The sequence below is a fragment of the Phoenix dactylifera genome, chromosome 1, assembly GCF_051530095.1.
Source record: "Phoenix dactylifera cultivar Ajwa chromosome 1, Ajwa_hap1_PhDact_Kaust_v1.1, whole genome shotgun sequence".
NCBI lineage: Eukaryota > Viridiplantae > Streptophyta > Magnoliopsida > Arecales > Arecaceae > Phoenix > Phoenix dactylifera.
The window spans coordinates 24,870,432-24,889,734 of NC_143190.1; positions in this window are offsets into that span (position 1 = coordinate 24,870,432).

Consider the following 19,303-nt stretch of genomic DNA (forward strand, 5'->3'; position numbering starts at 1 on the left):
AAGAAGTTTGGGCTCAAGGAAATTTGTGGAGGTCCATTGAAGGTGATGAACATGTTCCACAAGGCTGGAATTCCATAATTCAAGCTGTGGAATAATCCGGAAGAAATCCTCAAAGATTGCAGCACAATTGGCATGTTATTGGGGCTTAGTTTCCATCCTTGGTTGCTTTCCCGTTTTGACTCATCAAGGAGAATAAGTGGCTGCAATTTCAAACAACCTTTTCAAGACAGCTCGTTACTTTCCTTATTTGATATTTTAGGTTCATAATTTCGGCTTTGTAAGAAGAAAGGAATCAGAAAATTTCTTGTTTCCTTTTTAGTTGTTTAGGCCAATTTAAGGTAGCCTATTTTGGGGTTTTCTTTTTTCGCAGCTGCAAATTTGTGGACCTTTTGTATTTAAAAAGCCTTTGGCTTATTCGAAGGGGGAGATCATATTTTTCAGAAAATTGGTGAGTTTTTATTCTCTTTAGTTCTTTGAAGGACTATTCAAACTTATCGGAATTTTTCGTGGCGTTCATCATCGACTTATCAAGCGGATTCCCACTACCGTTTGTGGCGTCTTCCTTATACCAAGGTTCTTGTTTCGCATTAAACAACGGGTTGAGGTCAAATATACCAAGGTTCTTGTTTTTGTTGAAGCAACGGGTCGAGGTCTCCCAACCGAACCTGATCGTGGGCATTCTTGGGTTTCCCTATTGTTTGACGGGTCTCGTTATTCTTGACGGGGTTCGCATCATTTGGTATCAGAGCCAAGGATTTCTCGTCTTAGGTTTGCTGATCCCATTTAAATTTAGTTTCTTTTTTCTTATCTGGCCGAATCTGTTGTGGCCGAATTGGTTTTAACCCTAAGTTCGAATTTTGTTGTTTCCTTGTGCCTTAATTCCGTGTTCTTTAGCTTTCCAAATTCGGTTTGACATATCATAGTTTAGCCGAATTTCTTTCTTTACCCATTCCGATCGTAATCTGTTTGTTCTAATTTTAATTCGAAATCTTGTTCTGTTATTAATGAAAGAAAGAATCTGATCATCAAAAAAAAAAAAAAAAGAGTAAAAAGACTCGGCAAAAAAATTTCATTTGATTTCACCCATTTTGGTTCCAATAAGCCCGAAAATCATCTCACCCCAAAGACCAAAAAAAATTTTTGTGGAAATTTTGCTGAATTGTGCTTCTGAAAATCTAATCAGCCATATCCCTTGTTTTCTTACTTTTGAACTTGAATTTCCTTAGTGAGTTCTTGGTGAATTGTTGCTGGAAAGAGGATTATCGTGTGGAAAAAGGCAAGAGTGGAATCATGTCTCACAATAGTGCCGAAGGTGCTACGGGAGTGGCTGATCCAAAGCTGTTTATGGAGGCAATGATGGGTGAGATGAGGCGTATAATGAGGTTGGAGTTAGAGCAAGTTCATGAGCGGATGGATCGGATGGAAAATACACGTTTGGAGCAGCCACAAAATGCTCCTAATTTGCGTAGGAGGGAAAGAGTCCAACATCAAGGAGTGAGAGATGAAGATGGAGAGTATTACGGGGCTTGTTTTGATGAAGAAGAAGATCAGGATTCGGTTGTTGGTAATAGGAGTTATGGAGGGCGGTTTAAAGATAGGTTTAGAGAAGATAGGAATCGGGAAAATAACAACTTGGGTAGTATTAAGATGAAAATTCTAGTGTTTCAAGGAAGAAACGACCCCGAGGCTTATCTTGAGTGGGAGAAAAAGATAGAGTTAGTGTTCGATTGCCACAACTACTCCGAAATGAAGAAGGTAAAACTTGCTGCCATTGAATTTTCTAACTATGCTATTGTGTGGTGGGATCAGTTAGTGTCGAACAGGCGGCGAAATAGGGAACGACCGGAAGAGACGTGGGAAGAGATGAAAATAGTGATGAGGAAGGGGTTTGTGCCTAGCCATTATCACCGAAAGTTGTACAATAAATTGCAAACGCTCAGACAAGGTAGCAGGAGTGTGGAGGATTATCAAAGACCGAGAGGCTACCATGGCTAGGTTCTTGAATGGCTTGAATCAAAAAATTCATGATAGGGTGGAGATGCAGCATTATGTGGAATTGGAGGATATGGTGCACATGGCCATCAAGGTGGAGCAACAACTCAAGAGGAGGGGTGGTACACGTGCACCCCATAATTCAGATTTTTCCCATGGAAACCGAGTCATGTGAAGAAAGAGAAGAAACCAACTGCAAAACCCAAATTCGAGCCAAAACAAGAGACAACCAACCATAGCACTCAAGGTAAATCTAACCCTTCCACTTCTCGAAACCGTGCATTAAGTGTTTTAAATGTCAAGGCACGGGTCACATAGCAAGTCATTGCCCGAACAAAAGAGTCATGATGATAAGGGGTAACGGAGAGATCGAAACTGATGACGAGTCCGATACCGACTCTATGCCACCATTGGAGGACGTGGATGATGAAGAATATGCGGTCCAAGGTGAATTGTTGGTGTCAAGAAGACTCCTAAGCTTGCAAGCAAAAGAAGTTGAAGAAGTGCAGCGGGAGAACATCTTTCATACTAGGTGCTATGTCAAAGACAAGATATGTAGTATGATTGTTGATGGAGGAAGTTGTACTTGCAAGCACAACCTTGGTGGAGAAATTAGGACTGCCCATACTGAAACATTCTAGGCCGTACAAGTTGCAATGGCTGAATGATAGTGGCGAGGTAAAGGAGAATAAGCAGGTTTTGGTTTCATTCCGCATCGGAAAATATGAAGATGAAGTTTTGTGTGATGTAGTTTCAATGCAAGCTAGACATTTACTATTAGGCCAACCGTGGCAATCGATCGGAGAGTTAAGCATGATGGCTTCACCAACAAATACTCGTTCGTGCTTAGCCAAAAACCCATCACTCTTGTACCGATGACACCGAAACAGGTTTATGACGATCAAGTGAGGTTGCAAAAAGAGAGTGATCAAAACAAAGAGAGTGAGCAAAAGAAAAAGAGTGAAAATCGGAGAGTGGCCGAGCAAAATGAGAGAGAAAAAGAAAATCAAAATTCAGCCATTGAGAGAAATTCAGAGAAAAAACAAAAGAATTTCTATGCAAAAGTGAGTGAGATTAAGCGAGCAATGTTTTCAAATCAGTCGATGATTGTACTTTTGTACAAGGAGGCATTTTTAAACACTAACGAACTTGACCCTGCTTTGCTCAGTTCTGTTGTTTCTCTTTTGCAGGAATTTGAGGATATCTTTCTCGAGGAAACACCACATGGATTACCACCAATTCGAGGGATTGAACATCTAATTGGCTTTGTTCCCGGTGCGACAATTCCAAACCGACCAGCCTATAGGAGCAATCCCGAGGAGACAAAGGAGCTTCAACGGCAGGTAAGTGAGTCATTGGAGAAGGGGTACGTGAGGGAGAGCATGAGTCCATGCGCCGTTCCAGTTTTACTTGTACCTAAGAAGGATGGGATGTGGAGAATGTGCGTTGATTGCCGAGCCATCAACAACATAACGGTAAAGTATCGTCATCCTTTTCCTCGCTTAGATGAGTTGCATGGTTCTTGTGTGTTCTTGATTTAAAGAGTGGTTATCATCAGATTAGAATGAAAGAAGGAGATGAATGGAAAACTGCTTTTAAAACAAAATATTGTTTGTATGAATGGTTAGTTATGCTTTTTGGTTTGACTAATGCAACAAGCACTTTTATGAGACTTATGAATCATGTTTTGCATGCATTTATAGGCAGGTTTGTTGTTGTCTATTTTGATGATATACTCATTTATAGCAAAAATTTGGATGACCATGTCGTACATTTGAAATCGGTTTTAGATGTGCTTAGGAAAGAAAAGTTATTTGCTGACATGAAGAAGTGTACTTTTTGCACCGATAAGCTTGTATTCTAGGATTTGTTGTTAGTGCACAAGGCATACAGGTTGATGAAGAGAAGGTACGAGCAATCCAAGAGTGGCCGAGTCCCACAAGTGTAGGTAATGTTCATAGTTTTCATGGACTTGCTAGTTTTTACCGGCGGTTTGTGAAGGACTTTAGTACCATAGCCGCACCACTTACCGAAGTGATCAAGAAGAACGTCAGATTTAGATGGGGAGAAGAACAAGAGAAGGCATTTCAGCTGATCAAAGAGAAGCTAACCAACGCCCCCTTATTGTATTTTCCTAACTTTTCTAAAACGTTTGAGAATGAATGTGATGCTTCAGGTATTGGTATAGGTGCAGTTCTTATGCAGGATGGACGACCAATTGCTTACTTTAGCGAGAAATTAAGCGGGGCAGCCTTAAACTACGCAACATATGACAAGGAGTTGTATGCATTGGTTCGAGCTTTGGAGACATGGCAGCACTACCTATGGCCTAAGGAGTTCATGATGCACACCGATCATGAGTCCTTGAAACACTTGAAGGGCCAACACAAGCTAAACAAAAGGCATGCTCCTTGGGTAGAGTTCATTGAGACGTTTTCATATGTCATCCGGTATAAGCAAGGTAAGGAGAATGTGGTCGCTGACGCACTTTCTCGCAGGTATGCATTACTCTCTACACTTGATGCAAAATTGCTTGGATTTGAACACATTAAAAGTTTATACATTGATGACCATGAATTTTGTGAAGAGTACCAGGCTTGTGAGAAAAAACGCTTGTGGTAAGTTCTTTAGACATGATGGGTTCTTGTTTCGAGAAAATAAGTTATGTGTGCCTATCTGTTCTTTGAGGGATTTGTTAGTGCAGGAATCCCATGGAGGGGGATTAATGGGACATTTTGGAGTAGCTAAGACCTTAGCTGTTTTGTAGGAACACTTCTATTGGCCACACATGAAACGAGACGTTGAGTGGATTTGTGGTAGATGTGTTACATGTAGGCAAGCTAAATTCAGAGTGCAGCCCAACGGTTTGTATACTCCTTTGCCCTTTCCTAGTGAGCCTTGGATTGATATTTCAATGGACTTTGTGTTTGGATTACCTAGGACTAAACGTGGAAGAGATTCGATTTTTGTGGTTGTGGATAGATTTTCTAAGATGGCACACTTTATTCCATGCCACAAAACGGATGATGCTTCGCATGTTGCTGATTTGTTCTTTAGGGAGATTGTGAGATTACATGGCATGCCTAGAACCATTGTTTCGGATAGAGATGCTAAGTTCTTGAGCTACTTTTGGAAGACTTTGTGGTGTAAGCTAGGTACCAAGCTTTTGTTTTCTACTACTTGTCACCCACAAACTGATGGTCTAACCGAAGTAGTGAATAGGACTTTGTCTACTTTGTTGAGGGCTATGATTAAAAGGAACATCAAAACATGGGAGGATTGTTTGCCACATGTTGAGTTTGCTTATAATCGTGCTATTCATTCTGCTACTAAGTTTTCACTGTTTGAAATTGTTTATGGTTTTAATCCTTTGACTTCATTGGATTTATCTCCATTATCTGTTTCTGAGCGTGTTAATTTGGATGGAAAAAAAAGGCTGAATTTGTGAAGCAGATACTGAGAAGGCAAGGCTCAATATAGAGAGGAGAACCGAGCAATATGTAGAACAAGCCAACAAAGGGCAACATAAGCTGATTTTTGAACCCGGAGATTGGGTTTGGATGCATATGAGAAAAGAGAGATTTCCGGCGCAAAGACGTTCCAAACTGCTTCCAAGAGGGGATGGTCCTTTCCAAGTTCTAGGGCACATCAATGACAATGCTTACAAGCTAGATTTGCCCGGTGAGTACAATGTTAGTGCTACTTTCAATATTACTGATTTGAGTCCTTTTGATGTAGGTGATGATTTGAGGGCAAATCCTTTTCAAGAGGAGGGGAAAGATGCAAATAATGGCGTGACTACAAAGGAATTCGTTCAAGTTCCAACTGGGCCGGTTACAAGAGCACGAGCTAAAGTGTTCAAGGAGGCATTAAACGGGCTGGTTAAAGAAGTTTAGGCTCAAGCAAATTTGTGGAGGTCCATTGAAGGTGATGAACATGTTCCACAAGGCTGGAATTCCATAATTCAAGCTGTGGAATAATCCGGAAGAAATCCTCAAAGATTGCAGCACAATTGGCGTGTTATTGGGGCTTATTTCCATCCTTGGTTGCTTTTCTGTTTTGACTCATCAAGGAGAATAAGTGGCTGCAATTTCAAGCAACCTTTTCAAGACAGCTCGTTTACTTTCCTTATTTGATATTTTAGGTTCATAATTTCAGTTTTGTAAGAAGAAAGGAATAAGAAAATTCCTTGTTTCCTTTTTAGTTGTTTAGGCGAATTTAAGCCGGCCTATTTTGGGGTTTTCTTTTTTCGCAGCTGCAAATTCATGGACCTTTTGTATTTAAAAAGCCTTTGGCTTATTCGAAGGGGGAGATCATATTTTTCAGAAAATTGGTGAGTTTTATTTTCTTTGGTTCTTTGAAGGACTATTCGAACTTATCAGAATTTTCCGTGGCGTTCATCATCGACTTATCAAGCGGATTTCCACTACTATTTGTGGCGTCTTCCTTGTACCAAGGTTCTTGTTTCACATTAAACAACGGGTTGAGGTCAAATATACCAAGGTTCTTGTTTTTGTTGAAGCAACGGGTTGAGGTCTCCCAACCGAACCTGATCGTGGGCGTTCTTGGGTTTCCCTATTGTTGGACGGGTCTCGTTATTCTTGATGGGGTTTGCATCATTAAACATGTTAATTTCAGATTTAATTCATGTTTATATCTGATTTAATTATGTTCATACATCATATATATAAACTAACATAGATTTAACCTAAACAATGTACATCATATGCAACTGATTTTCAGATCTGATTTGTCGTACAAAAACAGAAAATAAACCAATCATAAATCACTTTTAGATCTGATCTAAACATATCTATAATTTTAGATTCAAATACAAAGATTAAAACTACTTTTAATCTTCTTTTCATGGTTCATCTTTAAGGATTGGATTACAATGACACCCCTACACATCATAAGAGACCCCATTGAATGAGAAGAGAGGGTTATGAACCCTTCTTTCTCTTATGATCGGACAGCCTGGTGATCCACCCAATCTGATTATTGACTATTAGGATTAAAAATCATGTTTTAAACATAAACATTTAAACATTACTTTAACCTGGCTCTGATATCATTGAAAAGATCCCTGGCGGGCTGCATGCATGATTTTTAAAAATTTTCTAGAAATCAGCGGAAGCAATTAAAAATTAAACTCTTTAATTTTCATGCATGCTTGAGATCTAATCTCTACCATAAAAATAAATACCAGAATTTAAATATTTATATAAAGCATGAAACTATAATTGTATGTCTAACATACAATCCTGAAATCTGTGAATAAAACACCACATGAGATGTAGACGGGATGGAAATCGGTACTTTCTCACCTTAGGGTTTGGGGGTGTCCGGCTTATGTCGAATGTTTGAAAGCCGACAAACTTAAAGCCAAGTCTGACAAATATTTCTTTGTCGATTATCCTAAAGAAACTAAAGAATATTATTTCTACCTTGCTGAAGAACAAAAGTTGTTCGTAAGCAATAGAGCTATGTTCTTAGAGAAGGAATTCCTTAGAGAAGGAAGTAGAAGCTCTAATGTAGAACTTAGGAAAGTTCAACATGTAGAAGACCCAACACCATTCACTGAACCTATTGAGTCAGATTTAATTAGATCAGATCCCAAACCCATCTTAGATGTACCATTAAGGAGATCAGGTAGAGTACCACGTCAGCCAAACAGATACTATGGTTTCTTGGTCCGAGACGGGGATCCTGTCGAACTTGAAGAAAATGATGAGGATCCGATCATCTATATATGGATGCTATGTAGAGGCATGATTCTGATGCATGGCTTAGAGCCATGCAATCTGAAATAAAATCCATGAAGGTCAATGATGTATGGACATTAGTTGACCCACCCGAAGGGATTAAACCTATAGGGTGTAAGTGCATTTTCAAAAGAAAACGGGGCGCAGAAGGAAAGGTAGAGACCTATAAAGCCCATCTGGTTGCCAAAGGATTTCGTTAGCGCTATGGTATTGACTATGACGAGACGTTTTCTCCTGTGGCAATGCTCAAGTCCATTCGGATTATGCTTGCGATAGCAGCACATTTAGATTATGAGATCTGGCAAATGGATGTTAAAACCATCTTTCTAAATGGAAATTTAGAAGAGGAAGTGTACATGATATAACCTGAAGGTTTTAAATCTGCAGATGAGTCTAAAGTGTGTAAGCTTCAAAAATCCATTTATAATGTACGCCATGATATGTACTAGACCAGACGTGGCATACTCACTAGGAGTAGTGAGTAGATACCATTCTGATCCAGGCAGCAACTCCTGCAAGGTTGTAAAAACTATCCTTAAGTATTTGAGAAATACTAAAGCCCAGTGGCTTGTCTACGGTGATTCTGACTTGAAGCTTGAAGGATATACTGATTCCAGTTTCCAGTTAGACCGAGATGATAGCAAGAGCGTGTCGGGTTATATCTTTACTCTTAAGAGTGGTGCTATCTGCTGGAAGAGTTCCAAGCAACACACAATGGCGGATTCTACATGCAAAGCAGAATACGTCGCAGCATCTGATGCAGCCAAGGAAGTCATATGGTTGCGCAAGTTCAACACCGAGCTTGGAGTGGCACCCTCTATTGATGGTCGAGTTTCTATATTTTGTGATAACACTAGAGCCATAGCTCAGGCAAAGGAACCTAAAGCACATCAGCGGACCAAGCATATTCTACGACGCTATCACCTAGTTCGAGAGATTATAGAACGAGGTGACATTGATCTACAGAAGATTGATAGAGAAAAAAATATGGCTGACCGATTTACCAAAGTCCTCGGCATCAAAGAGTTCAACGAATACAAGTCGAAGATGGGTATTAGATACTGTGCCGATTGGCTTTAGGCTAAGTGAGAGTTGTTGGAAATTGTATCCTAAATATCAATCGTCAGCGTGTTGATGATTGAATTTTGTAAATGAATTGACAAATTAATAAAGTGTTATTTGGCATTATTCATCATTTTATTGTACGTCTTCAAATGAACTCTTATATGATGAAGTCCTTACGACTTATTTTATGATAAAGGAGGATTTATCTTCAAGTTCTTAAACCTGTTCGCGACCAAATGATACGCTGTTAATAGGACGACAGCATTGTCGAGATTAGGTCATTGTGAGACATATACGTTGGTTGTCCTCTTAACCAAGGAGTGTGGAGACATTGATATGTCACATAGGTGAAGTGTAGGAGTACATTTCACTAAACGTGACCAATTCTGGAACGCTCTACTGTCAAGAGATGTTCCAAGTGGATAAGTATCCCTCAGACCTAAGATTACTACAATAATTAGCAAACAACTCATTGTACTTTGGTGCCGGACTAGCAGAATTTCTAATTCTGGGTGCAGTCAAGTACTTGCAAAATCGGTGCGTGAGTCAAGATGTTCAATTTAGCAGAACCTTGGCCAGGATAATCCTTGTGATGAGTCACAGGATTTCTAAAGTTGATCACATAGTGGATATACTGATTAGAGAGTTGACAGAATTCTAAGGTTATCTAGCATTAGGAGTCAAAGGGATGAATTATACAGTAACCATAGTCCAGGGTTTCAGGATATTTGCTTCGCATATATTCGGCCTATCCGGACGTCGGGTACCATTGTTAGATGGTCACATCGATTAGTGCAGGAAGTCACTCCTGTACTACCGGCTTAGGTTCGAACCTATGAGGTCACACGCATAAAAGTTTTCTGATTGATCAAGAAGGCTGATGGATGATTGAGAATTATTCAGAGATAATTTGGTCAATTCGATTGGCAAATTATCCTATAAAATAATTAAAAAAATTATCGAAGGATTAATTAGTAATTAGATTACTAATAAACTCAATTTGATTGAGTAAATGGACTAAGGATGAGCTAAATTGAATTAGATTCAATTTTGGGTTCAATCAGGGGTCGACTCGAGCCTGCCTGGGGTCGACTCTCTTAGAGGATCCAGAGGACGACCTCTTTTGTTTTTCCAGGTGGGATCAACTCGAGTTTTTCCTTGGGGTCGACTCGAACAAGTTGGGGGTCAACTCAAGCTTGGCTAGAGCCGACTCTCTCATAGAATCCAGAGGACGACCTCTTCTGCTTTCCCAGGTGGGGTCGACTCGAGTTTCCTTATGGTCAACTCGAAGCAAGTTGGGGTCGACTCGAGCATTGAAGAGGTCGACTCGCTGGGCGTATCAAGGGAAGAAGTACTCTATTGTCTCAGCCGGGGTCGACCTGTGAAGCTATGGGGGTCGACTCGGGTTGACTTTGGAGTCGACTCAAAGGGGAAGGAGTCGACTCGAGCTCAGGAAGGTCGACTCCTTCTGAAAATCCTGGAAGTTGCGGACGGGCTGAATTCGTGGAATTTGATCCGGAAGTGGTTTTTCAATGAAAACTGATGGGATTTGGATCCTGGCACATGTGGGAGAATGGGAAGATGATGATGGAAGATCGGCACCATTCATTTTGATCCTATCTCACTCGCATGAACTATCCATTGTTTGAATTCAATAAGATAAGATCTATCTTGTTGCAACCATCCCCTTCATGCGCCAACAAAATACCAGACTTCTATTTGAATTTCGAATTCAAATGATCAGATGGCGTGCCTTTAAAATGAAATCATTGAATGATATTCAGCCTTCATCCCGCCCATTCCATTTCTCCTTAAATTCAACTCACCATAGCTGATAGGGATCCCTGAAAAGAGCTTTTAGATCAGATTTAAGTCCTCTTTAATCCCTATAAACCTTTCCTCCATATTCTTCCAAGAAGGCGAATCAAAAGTTGATAGCGTTGGGAAGATCAAAATTCAGCAAAGGAAAATCCTGCGCAAGCTAGCACTTCTGCGGGATTGGATCACTCCAGGAGCTTCACGTTGATTTCTTGTAGAGGCCAGACGAGTGTGTGCCTATGAAGCTCAAGCATCGGATCTATTACTTTCAGATTTCATAAATGTATGAATCCAAATCCAAAGTTGTATTCTTATAGGTTCCAATCCTCAAAGATTAAACCTCTTTTGGGGCTCTTCACAGAGTAATCTTCAGAGCCTATTCGATGGGCATTCGAAGATTAGTTGGATGTTAGATTAATTGAGTTTAGAACTTAATTAATAATCTCATTTCAGATCTGAATTTAATCATGCAATCATTTTAGCATAATCATATAAACGATCCCGGCATATTGATCATGAATACTTGTTGTGGTACTTTGAAATTTGATTTCTTATGCATGCTAGAATTAAAACATTTAATTTGGTTTTTTCCGCTGCATATTTCATAACTAAAAGAACTACGTGTGGCCTTGATCCCCCTTGTGAAGGGGTATGTAGGCAACCCAAATAGGTACAGCCATTGATTTTGAAAATTTTTTAAATTTCAGCATGCTATCACTACTAGCACCATAGAATCGCTTTCAAAATCATCAGTGAATGTAATGAAGCAAGAGTATCTACCTCAAGCTGGAGTTGTCATAGGACCACATACATCTGTATGCACAAGTCCTAATAACTCAGTTGCTCTTTCTCCATGTCCAGTGATTGGAGATTTAGTCATTTTTTCCATAAGACAAGATTCACAAGTTCCTAAAGATTCATAATCATAAAGATCAAAGAACTCTTCTTTGTGTCACAGCACCTCGAATCGGGGCTGGACCGGACGCGAATCAAGATATAAACCGATCGGGTCACTGGACGGGTTCGAGGTCTGACCGTGCTTTCTAGAGATTTGGGCAACTTGGAGACCAAATATGGGCCCTAGGATCAACTAGGAAAATGTGTGCAAAAATCTAGGAGGAATACCCAAGAGCATGGGACCGGGGGCACGCGCTCCAAGGCATGTATTGGCAAGAATACATGCTGGTTCATCATTACGAGAAAAACTGCTGCAACGAGTCTGATTCAGTGTTGAGGGCTTATCTCGAAGCATGGGCTGAATCCGAGAAATTGGGATGCATAGAAATGTGTGCCACTGATGGAGGTACATGGCATAAGTTTCTAGAAGGCAAGGGATACGTTTTTAACACGTTTTCACAACTGAAAAATGGATGGTTAGAAAACGTGGCCATAACGCTGTTTCCACGCGTTCTCACGTTGAAGGGCATTTCGGAAACTCTACAGAAGTCCGTTCAAAGTGGAAAAGATGCCATCTAAAAGAATTTTTTGTTCTGAATCCAAAGAATCTAGTTTCGTGGTAATCCTAGTTCGGTTGGGGCACTAACTTGGCCGTTTTATCTGATTGCGCAGAATCCTGCACGAATGACTTCGTAAGGGACTTGTAATTGGAGGTTGCTCCTCTATAAGATGACCCTCAAAAGGGAGGGAATGGTATCGGGTAGAGCTCGAGAGACCAGAGAGACTAGGAGAGCTTATTGTAATCAATTGAGTGGTTATTCAATAAAGTTCTCTTCTCCTATATTTCTCTCTCTCCTTCGTGGTATTTTTTGGGGTTGTGCTTCGCTGTATTATTGTTATTAGGCGTGAGCTAAGTCATAGAGACTAGGTTCCCATGCCAGGAAGGCTGATCGGTTATCATCGGTAGACCGAGCCGCACGTTGTTGGGATCCGCTCTGAAATTCCTTCGTACGTGACACTTGGTATCAGAGCCATACCAAAACGAAGGAAGCAACCTCTATGGTAACCTCCATGGTGGGAATGGCGGACGCATCATCCTCGACCGTGGATCCCAATCCAGCCTTAGAAGGAGGTACGGTGATGGGTGGAGCACATCCAGTTGATGATTCCCTGCATGGGTTACATATTGCATCTCCGGTTATCTCCGCCGACAATCGATTACGAAGGTGCGAGGCCCAAATAGCTGAGGTTGAAGGGCGGATGGAGGACCTTGAGGGTAGGGACGTAACCCTCCGAGGTGAGATCGCCGCTCAGCTGAACCAGATTTTCTTCGATAAGGAGCGGCACTATAAGGAAGTGCTGCGGTGTAACGAGGAGTTGGAGATCATTGTGAAGGCTCTCCAAAATCAGGTGGTTGACCTCTTAAAGGAGAGTACCACCACAGACATATCCTCTTCTCCATTGATAATGGAGATCGCAAGAGAGGCTACGCGCCCCCTGCACAAGCTTGATGTTCCCAAGCCACAGGAGTTCTGCGGACGACGGTCCGCGAAGGAGGTGGATAACTTCCTTTTCGCCGTCTACTAGTAACCGGCATGAGGGAGGAAGCCATGAAGGTGAGCACGGCGAAAATGTTCTTGAGGGACGTGGCGATGCTTTGGTAGCGACGTCGGGCTGACGATGTGAAGCGAGGGGCTGTTCCAATCACCACTTGGGCACAGTTCCAAACTGAATTTCGAAAGCAATTCTTCCCCATGTTCGCTAAGGATGATGCTCGAGCACGACTACGGCGACTCACGCAAAAGGGTGTGTGCGTGAGTATGTGCGAGAGTTCAGCGAATTATTGTTGGAGGTACAAGACCTCAGCAATGAAGACTCTCTTTTCACCTTCCTTGATGGGCTAAAATCGTGGGCCAAGATGGAACTGCAGAGAAGAGGAGTCCAGAGTTTGAACGAGGCGAAAGATCAATCGGAGGCTCTCATCGAGTTCAAGACTCAACCTACAGCTCCCAAAGCTCAAGCATTGGAATAGGGCAAATATGGGGGAGCGAAATCAGGTCACAAGGGAGGTGCAAAAGGTTCGAATCCGGGCTTCTCGAGTGGAGGGGCTTCCCAAACAAAGGGCAAAGGGGTGGCGCAAGGTACCAGCACTATCTCATGCTATATTTGCAATGGACCGCACAAGGTGAAGGATTGTCCATTGTGGGGCAAGATAGCATCTATGGCGGTGGAGGAGAAGCAAGAGAGGACCGACCAAAGGATGGGCTCCCTCAGTCTCAATGCCCTGAAGGCCAAGGGGCCACGAGGCCTGCTCTATGCACCTATCAGCATTGGTGGTCACATCTTCCAGGCACTCATTGATACGGGTGCCACTGACTTCTTCGTGAACTTAGCTACAGTGAAGAGGCTTAATCTGAAGATTAAACCGGATGAACACACATTCAAGGCGGTCAACTCCGAAGAGGTAGCTACAAGCGGAACGTCGTCGAGATCCCATTCGGCGCATGGACCGGATGGGTGACAGCGGTGGTTGCCCCGATCGACGACTACGAGGTGGTCATCGGTATATCTTTGCTTACCCAGCTACAAGCCATGGTAAAGCCGGATTCAGATATGGTGGTGGTCTTGAATTCAAGTGGAGCTTGCGTAGTTCCAGGGAAGCGAATTAAAGGGACTCCGCAGTGAGTCCTATCGGCGATGCAACTTGCTAAGGGGCTGAGAAGGGGACTTCCAACATGTATTGCATCCCTTCGGGAGGAAGACCTACTGGAAGGAGAGAAGATTCCAATACCCATCAAGGGTGTTCTCACTAAATTCGAGGATGTGATGCCACTCGAGTTACCCAAGCGACTGCCGCCAAAAAGAGAAATCGATAATCGGATTGATTTGGTGCATGGAGCATGTCCACCAGCTCAAGCACCATATAGAATGGCCCCATCTGAACTCCAGATGCTGAGGAGGCAGCTAATGGAGTTGGTGGACAACGGGTTCATTCGACCTTCGAAGAGTCTGTATGGAGCACCGGTACATTTTCAGAAGAAGCACGATGGTTCGTTGAGACTCTGCATCGATTACAGGGCCCTCAACAAGCTCACGGTGAAGAACAAGTACCCCATTCCACGGATTGACGATTTGTTTGATCAACTTAGTAAGGCACAATGGATTTCCAAGTTGGATCTTCCCGGTGGGTACTATCAGGTCCGCGTGGCGGAGGAGGACATTGAGAAGACTGCATGTGTGACAAGGTACGGGAGCTTCGAGTACCTTGTCATACCTTGTCATGACAAGGTACGGCAGCATGTACTCCACGACTTCATTGATAAATTCGTGGTAGTATACTTGGATGATATTGTTGTGTACAGCCAGACGTTGGATGAGCATGTGGCGCACCTGAGGCAAGTCTTCTCTACCCTACGGCAGCACCAGCTCTTTGTAAAAAGGGAGAAGTGTGTGTTTGCAGAGCGGAGGGTGCCGTGCCTCGGGCACATCATTGGGCACGGAAGGCTCATGATGGATCCCTCGAAAATTTCGGCCATAGCCGACTGGGAGGTACCTACACGAGTTACACACTTACGCTCTTTTCTTGGCTTGGCAAATTACTATAGGAGGTTCATCACCGGATATTCGAAGTTATGCGCCCCACTAACGGATTTGTTAAAGAAGGATCGACCATGGCGGTGGTCAAACCAATGTCAGGAGGCGTTTGATCGTCTCAAGCAGGCGGTCATGGTGGAGCCGGTCCTCGTGCTGCCGGACTTTTCCACTTCTTTTGAAGTCCACACTAACGCATCGGATTTTGCCATTGGTGGGCTGCTCATGCAGGAAGGGCACCCAGTGGCCTATGAGAGTCGGAAGCTGAACGACACCGAGCGCAGGTATACAGTTCATGAAAAGGAGATGACAGCGATTGTACATTATCTTCGAACCTGGCATCATTACCTACTCGAATCTAAGTTTGTGGTGCGCACGGATAACGTGGCCATAAGCTACTTTCAGACCCAGCCAAAGCTCACCCCCAAGCAGGCGAGATGGCAGCAATTTCTCGCTGAATTCGATTTCGACATCGAGTACAAGCCGGGCCGAACTAATTCGATCCCTGATGCCTTGAGTAGGAAGGTACAGTTGGCTGCGGTTTCTTCCCTTTCCGGACCAGCAAGTAACCTAATGGAGAGGGTCAAAACCGAGATGGAGAAGGATCCATGGGCCACTTCCATGGGTGAACTCATCAAAGATGGCAAGGCGCGCCGTTTCTGGACCGAAGGAGGGCTGATTTTGACACGAGGCCGACGTGTCTATGTGCCTTCAGGTGGAGGGTTGAGGCGCGAGGTGTTGCGAGAACACCATGATTCTATGTGGGCGGGACACCAGGGGGTGCATCGGACCCAAGCTCTCATAGAACATAACTACTATTGGCCAAAGATGTGGGATGACATCGAGGAGTATGTTCGCACTTGTCTGCTATGCCAACAAGACAAGGTCGAACATCGACAGCCTGCGGGGTTGTTGGAACCATTACCTATACCAGAGCGTCCGTGGGAGAGTGTCTCCATGGACTTCATCATCGGACTACCTCTGGTGGATGGAAACAGCTCTATCATGGTTGTGGTGGATCACTTCTCGAAGTACGGGGTCTTCATTCCAGCACCTACTACTTGCCATGCGGAGGATCTGGCGCGGTTGTTCTTTACATATGTGGTGAAATATTGGGTGATACCGCGGAGTATCGTTTCTGATCGCGATGCTCGCTTCACGGGGAGGTTCTGGACGGTGTTATTTCAGAATGGAGCTGAAGATGTCCACGGCCTTCCACCCTCAGACTGACGGCCAAACAGAGCGAACGAATGCATTATTGGAGATGTATTTGAGGCCCTATGTGGGTGCCAACCAGCGGGATTGGGTGCGACTCTTGGACCAAGCCCAATTCAGCTACAACTTACAGCGATCGGAGTCGACAGGTAAATCAACGTTTGAGGTGATTACAGGGCTGCAACCAGACACTCCGGAAAGTATCGCAGCGAACTACATGGGATGTAGTTCGACCGCCTACAGGTTCGTGAGGGATCTAAAGGAGGATACAGATTTGGTTCAGGTCTCCTTGTTGAAGGCGACCAAACGGATGAAGAAGTGGGCTGACATAAAGTTGCAGGCAGCTGAATTTCAGGTTGGTGATCGGATATTGGAAAAGCTTTACCATCACATGAAATTAAAGTCGGGCTACCACAAAGCACTCGTGAGGACGTATGAAGGTCTCTTCATCATCACACATCGAATTGGAGAGATAGCATACCGATTGTCGCTGCCTTCCAAGCTGAAAGTGCATGATAGATGCATGAAAATGTACCTTTTAATACTACCACTTTCGGTTAAATTGTTAAAACTTAAGCATGATTTGGATATTTTTATGATATTTTTCTAATCTGAGCTTTACTTCACAAAGTGTCCAAGTCTTAGTTGATTTTGGTGATTTCATTGTAGGAATGGAGTTAGGGAGATTGAATATTCTATTGCAGTCCGAATGAAATAAAACTTGATGGAGATGAAGTAGACATGTTTAGGTTTCATATGCATCAAGAATCAGGTCAATTGGAGCTCCAGAGAGAATGTTATGAGGTTGCAAAGTTAGGTTTCCCTAAACCGCCAGCCTGGGCCTGACAGATCAGACTTTTATGTAGTATTTCGATGATTTTGGGAGCTACAAAAGTCTAATTGAGATGATTCAAATTTTGTTGGAAACTAGACTTCCAGAGCTTTCTAATAACTATAAGACCACAAAATTTGAAGATCAGATGCGATCTAGAGAGCCTCCCAAACTTCATGCTGGCGTTGGTGCTCGAGGTTAAAGTCGCAAAAACGCATGCAAACGTGTCTAAGTCGTGTTTCCTAGGGTTTTTAGCCCCAAAACCATATATATATACTTGGAGGAGCATGCCGTTCTGAATGAGAAAAGGCTGCATTACAAAAAAACATCAAGAGGAGCCAAAAATTCATGGAGAGCTAATTCTTTAGTGAAGCTTGGGATGAACTCGCTTGAATGATGGTAGTTTCATTTATATTTGATCTTTGTAATAGATTCTCATGTTGATACAATTCTTATTTATCATTTCTCATCAATAGATCTTTGTTGTATTAGGATAATCTTGAACCTATTCTTTTCATACATTCAGCCATGTCTTTTCTATGGAATTGTTGAGGTGCTTAATTATATCTATATTTGATTGTTTATCCAGTTAGTATAATTGTTTGCTGAAATATTGCCATTGGGTATATTTTTGTCTTTGAATCTAAGTCTAAAAGGATAACAATCCTTGGTTTTAAAAGAGGAGAATGATTTTCTAGAATTACCACTAAATATTTTGATTGTAATGCTATATCTTCCGATTAGAGAATCTGGTGCTATGATCTCTAATTGAGTTATCCAATGGATCAAATATGAATGGAATTACCTGATTTAAGTGAGAAATTTCCGATGCTTTGCTGCCATTAATTCTAGTCACATCTTTTCACTGCTGCAATCTAATTGTCAATTTACTTTTAAACATTTATATCACATTTTACTGCTTTGATATTTCTTTTTAGTTTTGTAGTTTCTTTTAGTGCTCCTACCTTCTTCTTGTGGAATCGATACCCCAATATATACTATGATAGCCGCGTTATTCTTTGGGCATAATCAAATTTTGGCACCGTTGCCAAGGAGAACGGTACAAGATGCGCTTCAAGGAATAGTTTTATTGAATTAATTCGTCAAAGCGGTAACCTCGTTCCTTCTTCTTCTTTTTTTCTCTTGCTTTTTGTCTTCAGTTTATTTCATTTATAGTTTTGTGTTGCAAAAAAAATGAAAAAAAATGAAAAAAAATAAAAATAATATACATATATTTTGTGTTGCATGCGTAGGCATAGAGACGAGTTAGGTAGATTTGCAAGAAGACCGGAATTAGAACCTGACACTTTTCCTGTGGATTTGCCCGATACGCCATCTAATTCTAACACCATGAGCAATCACGAAGATCAGCCCATTAGGACTCTCCAAGACTATCTCCATCCTACATGCACAGGCACACCGTCATGCATTATGTTCCCACCCAATGTCCCACAGCAGGATTTTAAACCAGGAATGATACAGTTACTTCCTACCTTTCATGGCTTAGAGAATGAAAATCCTTTCGTGGACATTAGAGAGTTTGAGGAGGTAGTGGCGACTTTTCATAGTCAACCCATCAACCTACTAGCAATGGGCGAGAAAACATAGCATGTCGCAACAAAAGCGTCGATTCGAGGCGTCAGCAAAACACTGCCCGATATCAGAAAAAATCAGACTTAGAGTTGGGGAGGAGGCACTAATTAGACGGGAGAGCCTTGGAGAGGGGGACCGGGGCTATGTCCCTGAGCGGAATGTCTTCTTGCCTGCCCTCTCGCCTGCCGGAATTCCTTTGGAATGAGCCACGTCATATGACCCTTTCTATACGGCACTTCATTTCTTCTAGCCGGCGAACCAAGCAGAGCGCCGGGCCGGGAATCGCAAGAATTTGAAAGTCCTTTATGGAAGGGTGGCCGGTACAATAGATGCAGTTAGACTTAAGTTTTTTCCATTTTTTCTGAAAGATAGAGCGAAAAGTTGGTTGTATTCACTGATACCGCGGTCAATAGGATCTTGGGATGAGATGACATAGGTTTTCTTTAACAAATACTTCCCCCACCATAAGACCAGTGGTTTGAAGAGACAGATTTCAACCTTTGCACAAAAGGATAGTGAGATTTTGTATCAGGTG